Source organism: Macaca fascicularis, chromosome X (genome assembly GCF_037993035.2).
Source record: "Macaca fascicularis isolate 582-1 chromosome X, T2T-MFA8v1.1".
Lineage (NCBI taxonomy): Eukaryota > Metazoa > Chordata > Mammalia > Primates > Cercopithecidae > Macaca > Macaca fascicularis.
The window spans coordinates 37,430,043-37,440,225 of NC_088395.1; positions in this window are offsets into that span (position 1 = coordinate 37,430,043).

The window sequence follows — 10,183 nt, forward strand, 5'->3', positions numbered from 1 at the left end:
AGAAGGACTGAAAAACATAAGGTCAAAGCTGAAGGTCAAATTTGTAATATTGAATATAGAGTAGAATAAATGTAAAGTAGAATAAATGCCCCCAAATGTCAAGACAGTGACTGTCTGCTTTAAAGAATGTAGAGGGGTGGCAGAGACTTGAAGGTGCAGAGCAGGTAGAGCCAGCGTAGCTGGTCCAGGTAGGAGACTAATGCAGCTTGAGCTGTGATGGTGGCTGAAGAAATGAAAAGAGGTCGACAAGTTCTAGATGGATTTTCCACAACAGGAGACAAACTTTACTCATGGACAGGAGGTGAGGAATGGGAGAGGGGGAACATAATGTAGGTTCTGAAGTTTGGACCTGAACACCTGGACTGATGATGGTGTTATTATCTCCCTGGGGATGGTTGCAGGGGTCCCCGGGGTGGAGGAGCGGAGAATGCATGCCATGTAAAATCAGATTTTTATTAGACACCCAAGTGGAAATATGAATCAAGGAGCTGCAAAAATGTCACGTTTGGAAGTAGACATATTGGGGACATTTTATACATGGTATTGAAGTCATGTGATTGGATGAGCTCACCAGAAAGAGAGTATAAGGGAGAGTATGACAAATCTAGTCCAAAGTGCAGGGCAGCTAACATTTAGAGGATCGTTGAGGTGTTTGCACACCCAGAGAGTTGCTGGTCCCACCTTGACCTTTATCTGCCCCAAGTTTATTATCTTATTCCCAATGTCTGCCCCAAGCTTATCTCAAAATCATCCTGTTCCTGTGAAGCTCAATGTGGCCTCTGGTTTCTCCTTTCAAGATATAGAGAAAAGTTTGCCTTTTACCTTTTCTTTATAGCTACGTATAGAAAGGTATTTTTCCTAGTAAGAAGAAGATTCCATATGGAAATGATACATCTGCTTCTCTATGATTTTTTTCTCGTTCCCCTTTAAAAACTCTTCTCCTCTGTCAGTCCACTCTCTATTTGACCAAAGGCAAAACCTCCACCTATGTAAACCATAACGTTGTCCATGTCTGTTGAAAAATACTTAAAACATCTATTTTCTGTGCCACAAAAGAAAGCTACAAAGAAACAAGAAACAAAAAAATCTTGTTTCTTTTGTGGGCTACAAAGGTAAAAATAAAAAAATTACAGACTGTATAATTTAGTCAGAGACACATATGTAGCTCGCATCATTTTAAAGCTAGCGGATTGTTTTGGGCATTGTATTAGTCCGTTTTTCACGCTGCTGATAAAGATGTACCTAAGACTGGGCAATTTACAAAAGAAAGAGGTTTGTTGGACTTACAGTTCCACGTGGCTGGGGAAGCCTCACAATCATGGTGGAAGGTGAAAGGTATGTCTCACATGGTAGCAGACAAGAGAAGAGAATGAGAGCCAAGTGAAACGGGTTTCCCCTTATCAAACCATCAGATCTTGTGAGACTTATTCACTACCAGTAGGACAATATGGGGGAAACCGTCCCAATGATTCAATTATCTCCCACTGTGTCCCTACCACAAAATGTGGGAATTATGACAGTACAAGTCAAGATGAGATTTGGGTGGGGACACAGTCAAACCATATAAGCATTTATTAAGATATGAACAAGTTTAGCTGTGCAATAATTATCTTCCACATTTCCATATTAGTGCACTTTAACACTTTTCTTAAAAATTAGGATTCTGGCCCTTTGAGTTCAGTTTCCAGAAAATGAAAATGCTATTGTCTCTTTACTCATCTTAGTCAAACTTGGTCTTCTCGCTGTTTGTCTCTCTCTGCCTGCTGTAAGGACTTCTGAATGCTCTGACTTCGCCTCAGCTGTTACCTATTGAAATATATATGCCCCTTAACTGTTTTATGAGAAAGAACAGAGCAAGCATCGATTTTTGAGGTTTCAAACTTTAAATTGACTGAGGGGACTTCTTAATTTTCTGTTTTGGAGAGAAAATTTGGTGTAGTGTTTTCTTAACCTCAGATTGCCTGAGTTCAAATCCCATCTTACCCACTCATTTTGGGTAAATTTGGGCAAGTTGTTTAACTTCTCTGTGCCTCAGTTTCTCCATATAGGGATAATAAAAGCATTAGCCCCATAGGGTTGAGATTAATGAGTTAATATATGGAAATTACTTAGAGCAATGCCTGGCACATTGTATGTTCACTATGTGGTACCCATGATTTATCACCATCATCACCATTATCATCCTCTACTCTTTTAAACTTTTATTTAGGTTCAAGAGAACAAGTGCAGGTTTTTATGTAGGTAAACTGCTGTCATGGAGGGTTGTTGTATAGATTATTTCATCACCCAGGTACTAAGCCGAGTAACCAATAGCTATTTTTCGGCTCCTCTCCCTCTTCCCACCCTCCACCCTCCGGTCCCAGTGTCTGTTGTTCCCTTCTTTGAGTCCACTTGTTCCCATCATTTAGCTCCCACTTATAAGTAAGAACATGTGGTATTTGATTTTCTGTCCCTGCATTAGTTTGATAAAGATAATGGGCTAGAAGCCACCATCCTCTACCCTTATGCTTCTTTGTGGTCTTCATGCTTTGGGAAAATACTTCACTTCTACACTTTGCCACTGGGGGTCTCTCTTGCATGTCTAGTAATCAAGTCGCCCTGCGTACTGAGAAGGAAAAACCCTTAGAAGCTGGTTCTATTGTCAGGTGTCTCCAGGACTCAGGAGGGTATATGGCTGTTTTCGCTACCCCCCCTCACCTCAGTCCCAAGACAGGAGGAAGGTTGTGCTGTGACAACTTTCTGTGCTATACTCCGCCCCACTCTCCATTCTATCTCAACCCGCTTTCCCTTGAATTTACTCCTAGAACACTGTGCTTGTGATCCAAATTTGGAGACTAGGATTTTTAAATGATATTTTGGTGGGTGGGGGCTACAGAAGGGGGCATCCTCATTAATTGGGTCAAGGATTAAATCATAGGGGGTTGAGGCTGTGTCCTCTTAGGCTGAGTCAGTTCCTGGGTCAGATCACAAGACCCGTTGAGCCAGCTTACCAGTCTAGGTGGAACCAGCTGGTCCAACAGAATGAAGGGCTTTGAACACCAATCTTAGGTTTTACAATAGTGATGCTATCTATAGAAGCAGTTGGGGGAAGTTACGAGCCTTGTGACCTCTGGCTACATAACTCCTGAGTCATAATTTCTAATCTTGTGGCTAATTTGCTAGTTCTACAAAGGCAGTTTTGGTCCTCAAACAAATAAGGGTTGTTTTGGGAGGTTGGAAAGCATGGATTTTGCATGCAAGAAGGGCGTGAATTTTGGGGTCCGGGGGGCAGAATGCTATCAACTGAACGTTCATGTACCCTCCAAAGCATATGTTGAAGCACTATCTTCCAAGGTGATAGTATTTGAAGTTGGGGCTGTAAGGAGAAAAACCTGGAATCATATAGAAATACCTTCCCCCAAACTGGGAGTGAGCCAAGTGATCAAGAAATGACGTGGAGAAGTCCAGCTTGGCGAGTTGATGAGTTTATTAGGATTTACATAGGAGGTACTCCGGGAAGACAGCAGGACAGCTTTAGAGATCTGCACCGCTTATTATTTTTAAACTACTTTTAAGCTAATTTCCTGGCTCTTTGCTTACTTTGTTTAAGTGATGAGACTTTTTCTTGGTAGGTTCTCAGATACTGTCTGGGATGTTTGGATTCTCAGGGACACCCGCTCTCTGGCTGGGCAACATGGCCTTGGCTCATGGCCTGGCCTTCAGGGTTTGGGCAGCAGAAATAAACCCTTTAGTAATCTGATTGGGACCCTTCACACTACAGGGGCCTTTGAGATGTAATCAGGGTTAGATGAGGCTGGCCCTGAGGAAGGAGCCTTTGTCTGATCATCCTTACAAGAAAAGACACCAGAGAGCATGCTCTGTCTTCCTCTCTCTCCCTGTCTGCCATGCCATTTGAGCACACAGTAAGAAGGTGGTCATTTGCAAATCAGACAGCTGTCACCAGAAACCACGCGATTACGCTGGTCTTGTACTTCCAGCCTCCAGAGCTGTGAGAAATAAGTTTCTGTTAAGCCATACACTCTATGGTATTTTGTTGTGGCAGCCTGAGCAGACACTTGGGGAGCTGGGAAATAATACTGATGTTGCTGTTTAAACTCACTAAGTCATACCTTCATGCAAGTATTGGATCAAACATAACAAAAATTTAGTGTAACTTCAACATGATTGAATTTGAAAATATTTAAAATGAAATGGAATCCTCTCAGTCCATTGATTATGCATACAGACAGACACACACACAGACACAATTTTGTCCATTTTGTTTTATCACAAACTGGTCTGTCTTATACCACGGATTGTCAAACTATAGCCTATAAGCCAAATTCAGCCAATCATGTCTTTATAATAAAGTTTTATGGAAACAGAGCCATGCCCTTTTATTTATCTATTGCCCATTGCTGGGTATTAATTGCAAAGTCAGAGTTAGTAGATGAGAGAGAGACTATATAACATTCAAAGACTAAAATATTTAGTATCTGTAGGAACAGACCCTAAATTTATCTAAAAATATTCACCGGATATGTTTAACATTTCAACTGTCTTTTGCTGTCCAAAATGCTTATTGCAGCTTTCTCATACATTTTCTACCACCACCAGTCTTTGGCAGAAAGCAATTGCCTGAATCATCTAATCTAATATGCTCATGATTTAATCAATTATCTCAGAAAAGAGATTATGACAGACTATCGATTACTGATACAAAAACCATTCTATACTTTCTTCCTTAGTAAGAGAACATTGAATTTTTAAGAGTCATGGTGTCGACAGTGTCTTGGGATAAATAATAACTAGTCAAAATGAATCAGGAAAAAATTTTTCTCTTTCAAGATATTTGTTTTCGTAATATTTCCTGCTGCTAGAGTTTGCCAGATAGAATGAGTTCTTATCAAATACATAAATGGAAATAACATGGATTCCTAAGAAAATTTTACTTGCCTGATAAAATGACAGCACTTTGTGAAAATAATAATTTTACCTCATCCTTGTCATCCTGATTGAATGCTGGTATGGAGATGTGATCTAGGTGCAGAAGGAGCCACTTTGTATCCATGAGGACAAGGTCAAGAGAGTTGCAGAACCCAGTGTAGAGCCCTGTCATAATTGAGTCAGAAGTATAAACTTCGACATTCAATATGCCCCAGGGTTCCTGATAAATAAAAGCAGTTAACCTTGCTACTTAAGCTACTTTGTAGATATTCTATTTGTTACAATTCATCTGATGTAAGAAGACTGTAAGGAGAGGCATTTTTCTGCTCAAAAAGTACACACATGTTGTAAGTTGAAAAAGTTCTGAAGAACCAATGTACAGCATGATGACTATAGTTAATAATAATGTATTATATCCTAGAAAGTTAAGAGAGTATATATTAAGTGTTCTCACCACTGAAAAGCAACTATGTGAGGTAATGGATATGCTAATTGGGTTGATTTTGGTAATCATTTACAATGTATTCATATATCAACACATCACATTATATATCTTGAATATATGTGTGTGTGTGTGTATATATAATTTTTGTCATGTATACTGCAATAAAGTTTCACAAAAGAAAAAAATAAATGCATGTTTCTCCTTGCTTTTACATAGCAAGTATTTGTCAAGTGCATGTTACATTAGGTACCATTTCAAGTGCTTTCCAGACATTGCCTGTGTCCTTCTCACAACAACCCTGTGAGACATGGATCTTCCTTATGTTACATCAAGAGAATGGTTTCAGAGTAGTGTAACTATCTAAAACCTTATAGTTAGTAGGTGATGGAGTCAGAATCACCTGGCTTCAGAAAGAGGTAATGTCTTTGCATCATTTCTGTTCTGCTGTCACCTCAATTCCTTGTTCCACAAGCCATAGGAGACTTTATTTAAGCAACAGACCAGTGGAATGGGTCTCTTAGTTTCTTTTAAATAAATAAATGGCAAATTTGTGCATTGTGTGTGTGTGTGTGTGTGTGTGTACATGACCCTTCCAAGAGTTCAGACTCAGAGTCCGTGTTCTCTCTGTTGCATCCAGCCCTTAAAGATCAATTTCACCCTCCATGTTCACTAAACACACAAGTCCATAAACCTTGCCTGCATCTCTAACTGGCTGCTATCTCATGTTATAATTCATAGCCAGGATTCTAGAAAAGGTTACCTGTTCTTTTTGACTTTCCAGGAGTAATGAATTTCTTTAAGTGTTGGGAGAAGTAATATATCCACAATGTTCAGAAATAAAACATATAAAATGATATATTATGAAGGCTTCTTCCTGTCTCTGTTTTTGGGAGGGATTTCTGTATATCCTTACATACATTTATTTTATGGAGTTATCAGCATACATGGATATATACCCTCCCCCCTTACCCAGACAGTAGCTTAATTCACAGGATCCTGCACCTTGTACCACTGGGCACACCCAGCTTTTTGGTTTGGTGAGTTATATAACACCCAGTTGTGATGGGCACTTCAGGTTACCCTCAAGCAGGAAATGAAGGTTATGGCTGTGCTGTATACTGCCAAGCTGAAAATTGTGTGTTTTTTTTGTGTGTGTGTGGGGGTGGGGGTGACAGAGTTTCACTCTTATCGCCCAGGCTGGAGTACAGTGGCACGATTTCCGCTCACTGCAACCTCTGCATCCCGGGTTCGAGTGATTCTCTTGCCTCAGCCTCCCGAGTAGCTCGGATTATAGGCACCCACCACCACACCTGGCTAATTTTTTTTTGTATTTTTGGTAGAGATGGGGTTTCACCATGTTGGCCAGGCTGGTCTCAAACTCCTGACCTTGTGATCCACCCGCCTTGGCCTCCCAAAGGAAAGTGTGTTCTAATATGCACAAAGAGCCCATCTGTGAAAACTAGGAGATTGTTTCTTGTTTTGTTTTGCTTTGTTTTGTTTTGTTGAGGAGGGGTGGTTCTAGATAAGAACTCTTTCAAATCACAAGCTGACCACTACAATAACAGGAATGAGAAGTCAGTGGCCATGCGTGACAAAGAATACAGATGTTACAAAACGAGTTCAATAAAGTCACTAAACCAGCAAACAACAACTGGAACAAATAACAAAAACAAGCATTGGAGTCTCAGTCTGTTCATGCTGCTATATCAAACTTCCACAGAGCAGATAATTTATGAAAACCAGAAATGTATTTCCTGTATTTCTAGAGGCTGAGAAGTCCAAGATCAAGGCTCCAGAATTAGGCATCTAGTAAGGATCTTCTTGCTGTGTCCTCACATGGCAGAAGGAGCAAAAAATGGTAAAAGGGATGAATTCTATGTCTTCACATAGCAGAAAGATGGAAGAATTAAAGAACTAGTTTTCTCCAGTGCTTTTATAAAGTCACTAGTACCAGTGATGAGGAATCTACCCTCATGAGTCAATAATGTCCTAAAGGCCTCATCTCTTAATACTATCACATTGGCAATTAAGTTTCAACACATAAATTTTGGAGGGCATTTAGATAATAGCAGCTGGGCCAAGGGAAAATATGATTTCTAGAATTGCCACTTAATAATGTTAAACATGTCCAGTTTTCAACAAAAGAATATGAATTATATAAGAAAACAAAAAGTATTGCCCATACACGAGGAAGAAGAAATCAATAGAAACTGTCTCAGAGGAAATCCTGTCAGTGGATTTACTAAGCAAATATTTTAAATCAACTCTTTGAAATATAGTTAAAGAGTTAAAGAACATCATTTAGAAAGAAGAAAAGAAAACCAGGAGAATGATGCCTCACCAAATAGATAATACCAATAAGAAAATAGAAACAATAAAAAAGGAACAAAATAATGTAAAAGTATAACAATTGGAATGACAATTTCAGTAGAGGGAGTCAATACCAAATATGAGTAAGAAGTAGAGAGAATCATCGATCTCCAATGATAGGTCAGTTGACATTATCTAGTCTCAGAATCTGGAAGAAAAAAAGAATGAAGTAAAATTAATGAAGTTCAGAGTATTTGTGGAAACCATCCAGTGTACCAAAACGTACATAAAGGGAGTTCTGGAAAGAGACAAAAAGGGGAATATGAAGGGATATAAAGAATATTTGAAGAAAGAACAGTCAAGATCTTATTAAATATGATGAAATATGTTCATTTACACATTTAATAGATTCCATGTAGGGAAAAATCAGAGATATCCCCACTAAGACACTATAAACAAAAGGTAAAAAAGACAAGACAATGAAAAAATCCTGAAAGCAGCAATATAGAAGTTACACTTCACATACACAGGATGATCAATAATATAAACAGCTGGTTCTCAACAGAAAGTATGGAGGCTGTATTAGTCTGTTTTTATTGCTATAAAGGAATATCAGAGGCTGGGTAATTTATTTAAAGAGATATTTAATTGGCTCATGGTTCTGCAGTCTGGACAAGGACGGCACTGGCATCTGTTTGGCTTCCAGGGAGGCCTCAGGGACCTTTAACTCATGGGAGAAGACAAACTGGAAGTAGGCACGTCATATGGCCAGAAAAGGAGCAAGAGACGGTTGGGGGAGGCACCACACTTTACAACAATGAGATCTCATGAGAACTCACTCACTAGTGCAAGGACAGCAGCAAGCCATGAGGGATCCACCTCCATGACCAAAACACCTCCCACCAGGTCCCATATGTACCACTGGGGATTATAATTCAACATGAGACTTGGTCAGAACATATATTTAAGCTATATCATTCTGCCCCTGGCCCCTCAAATCTTATTTTCTTCTTACATTGCAAAATACAATCATGACTTCCCAACAGCCCCCCAAAGTCTTAACTCCTTCCAGCATCAGCTCAATTAAAAGTCCCAAATGAAAGTCCAAAATGTTATTTGAGACTCATCTCCTTCATCCTATGAGCTTGTAAAATCAAAACAAGTTATTTACTTCCAAGATACAATGAGGGTATAGGCACTGTGTAAGCGCTCCCATTCCAAAATGGAGAAATCGGCCAAAGGAAAGGGCCTACAGGCCCCATGCAACTTCAAGACCCAGCAGGGAAGTCATTAAATCTTAGAGTTTCAAAATAGTCTCCTTATACTATATATTGTGCATCCAGGGCACAGTGGTGCAGAGGATGGGCTGCTATGGCCTTTGGCAGCTCCACTCCTGTGGCTTTGCAGGGTTCAGGACCCATGGTTGCTTTCACAGCTTGTTAAGTGCCTGTGGCTTTTCCAGGCACAAGGTTCAAGCTGCCTGTGGCTCTACCATTCTGGGGTCTGGAAGATGGTGTCCCCTTTCCATAGATCCACTAGACAGTGCCCCAGTGGGTACTCTGTGCATGGGCTCCTATGTCACATCTCCCCTCTGCACTCCCGTGCCACTTCAGTAGAGTTCTGCCTGGACACTCAGGCTTTACCATACATCCTCTGAAATCTAGGTGGAGGCTGCCAAGCGTCCTTCACTTTTGCACTCTGCACACCTACAGTCTTAATGCCACGTGGAAGTCACCAAGGCTTATGACTTGCACCCTCTGAAGCAGCATCTGGAGCTGTGTCTGGGGTCATCCGAGCTGAGGCTGGAGCTGGAGCAGCCTGGATGCAAGGAGCAGTGTCCTGAGGCTGCACAGGTTACTGGGGCACAGGTTAGTGAGATTTTCCAGGGACACATATTCAAACTATACCAGTAGCCTAGAGGCAGGAAGATGACATATTCAATGTGCTGAAAGAAAAATATTGCTGATGAAGAATTCTACGTTCCACAATGTATCCTTCAAGGAAATCAAGAAATAAGACCTCTCAAGATAAACAAATTTCAAGAGTGATCTTCACTAGTACACTTGCTCTGCAGGAAATGCTAAAGGGACTTTACTGCTGAAAAATAAACAGACAAATTAGGAATTTCATAGGGTTCAAACTTAATATATCCATAAACTTCATGTAGAAAAAAATGCATCAAAAACTTAAGTATAATGACTAAATAGCATTGCCAATCATTATATTTCTAGAAAGTATGCCATAGGATGCCCATTTTGTGAAAAATAAAGAGCTGAACTTTTTATGGTACATTTTTCACAAATCCATAACTATTAGGAATCACTCCTTTATATAGGACTTGTACTCTTGGAACAGCAAGAGGAATCTCCAAAGGACCAGTATTCCTGGGATAAATTTATGGGTAGAATAGTTTCACAAGTCACCTTCTTCACATTTACAAAGGGAATCTTCAAGTTCTTTTTGTTTTTCCTTGACACATCAAACATAAAAGCAACTTGAAAA